Source organism: Rhineura floridana, chromosome 1 (assembly GCF_030035675.1).
Source record: "Rhineura floridana isolate rRhiFlo1 chromosome 1, rRhiFlo1.hap2, whole genome shotgun sequence".
Classification (NCBI taxonomy): domain Eukaryota; kingdom Metazoa; phylum Chordata; class Lepidosauria; order Squamata; family Rhineuridae; genus Rhineura; species Rhineura floridana.
Genome location: NC_084480.1, coordinates 269,210,107 through 269,212,804, shown reverse-complemented (window position 1 = coordinate 269,212,804; position 2,698 = coordinate 269,210,107).

Below are 2,698 nucleotides of genomic sequence, written 5' to 3'. Positions count from 1 at the left end.
TTTCTTCATTGATCGTTTCATCTCAGGTCAGAAGTAAAACATGCCATTTCTTAGCGCATTGGATACTAAGAAATTGTGTGTGTTTATATCACTCGAAGGGAAACTGGTGTATTTTTGCTGGAGTGGCAAATCAAACCAAAGTAACATGCCTGAGTATATTATTAATTCTGTTTCATTACTAAAAATCATTTGGGGTTGTTTCCATATGTCCTTTGAATGGCATTGGTAAAGTTAATTCTTCTTGATGGGTTCTGAAAAGAATAAATAATATGTAACTAGGTGATTCAGAAGAGCATAAAAATCTCTTATCAGCAACATAAATAATTACTATGGCAGCCAACTGTGCAATAATGTCCTTTGGATGTTTAACTGTGCTCAATGAGGCTTACTACTAGATAACTGTACATAGGATTGCTAATCTACTAATTAGTTAATCTATTGAAAACATTTAAATTAAGTAAAAATGCATCCCTTATTAATAGGGAACACACATTTTTAAAAAACAAATGCAATAATTTTTAATATAAGTATTTGTTTAAAAAATGCATATGACAGGCAATATCCTAGAAACGCATTCCCTGTTCTCTCCCAGGGGTGGAGGTGTGGAGATGACACATCTAAAAACAAAGGGTTGTATCCAGTGCTGTGCCATTGGGGTTACACAGGTCAACAGGACTACCATTTCCCTTCCTCCACCTGCACATCCTAAGATCTGCTCCAGAGGGTTCCCCAACCCTCCAGAGATGATTTAGAGGGCATACAGGAGTCTGGAGAGGACAGAAGAGGAAGTTCCATTGTGTACACGAAAGCCTCTTGAACCAGAGTAGCTATAGTGGTGAATTCAGCCCTAAGAAAGTATGCTTTGTTCTTCAAAACTAGTTTTAGTCATATACAGATGTATGCAGACTTATGGTGCAAAACCATGCATATTTTCTGGAAAATAAGACCCATCATATCCAGAGATCTATTCTACAGTTAAGCATGCAGAAGATTGCAGCTGCAATTAATGAATGAATCAAATTAAAACTCATTTTACTAATCAACTTTCTTTAATCAGATGACTGCCTTAATTATTATTTCACCGAGTTCTTTCCTCTTTTCAACAGTATAAATAATTATTTTACCAAGTTCAGCTTGTTTGACATTCCAGATATTGAGTACATGTAGCAAGAATCAAGTTTTAATGAGTGAATTTCACTCCACAGAATATTATGGACCCAAACAAGATCACCAGCATGTATCATGAGTGAGCTCAATGTCCAGCTGGGGTGCAGGCCAATGGCCCATATTGGGCACTCCCAGTGGGGTAGAGGCAAAACTGCACCATGGAAGAAGGTCGAGAGCTGTATATGGGGTGTCTGTCTCATACTTTGCCCTGGATCTGTGGCAAAATTGTCAAAAAGATTGGCAGTAATGTATTTTCTTTCTTTCAAAGGCTGCACTCTCGGGAGGGGTGCTGTTGTAGTTGTTGCTTACCTGTTTATTATTTGTTTCTTTTTTCTGTATCTACTTGGATTTTCAAAATCTGAATAAAAATTATTACAAAAAAATTAAGTCATTGTTCCAAGCATATTACTTAATTTAACTTAGAGGACCTTTCCAAGTGAAAATTCTTTCCTGTATAGCAATATTCATGGCACATTAGTAATGACAGCCATATGAACCAATATCCCCACATATCAAAATGGTGCAAGTTTGGCCTTGTTGTGAGAAGCCGCAAGAGACCATAGCCTAAAAGGGGGTGAGAATGCAGTGTGCTGAGGTAAGAATCCCAGTATACCAACAATTTAAATTACTGCTTTGAATGCTGGTTAAAAGAGGTCCCCCCACTACAAAATAATTTGTTGCCTGTGTGATTTGGGGACAAAAATATTTGCTGTTTGTGTGCATTCCCCTCAAGTTAATTACACCATAATACACCATGGAATAGCCCAGAGATTATTTATTCCCAGATATGTAATATCTTGTCATTAATTGCCATTGCCAGTATTATGACTGCTTGCCCCACCCAGACTTAGAGGGCTGAGCTGCTGCAGTGTCCTCAACACTTGCACAACTCTATGTGAAATTCTGACAAACATACATACTAATTTTTTTTCTAGAAAACTATCTTCCTTAATCTCTACATATAAAGACTCTTCAAAGAGACACTGTCAGATCCTGCTGAAGGCACACTTACAGCACAATCCTAACCCTATCTACTCAGAAGTAAGTCCGACTGAATTCAATGGGACATACTCCCAGGTAAGTGGGGTTAGGATGGCAGTGTTATCTGTTGGACAATTTGACTGGCATTCTAAAACATAGGTCTAAGCATGTCACAATCTCTCTCATGCTATTAGTGTGTGTGTGTGTAATAGGAAATGGAAAATGGCCATTTTGAAATTGTGTGTGTTATTTCTACCCAAATGTTAGTTTGACATAAGCATTACCTAAATGCAGGGAATGAAGCAAGCACTTTGAAAATGCCTTTAGTGTGGATTTTTCACCTCCCACTTACAGTAACATCTTCCACAATGTGGAGAGCATTTACTGATAATCAGCATGAAGAAGCGTATTTCTTACTATTCCATACAAAAAAACTGTTTTTCTTTCTGAAATAAATGGAAACATATATACTTAGACTTCAGGAGACCATAATATAACAGTTCTAAAACCCACAGAAATGCTTGTTCTTCACTTGCCTTAAAACCATTGA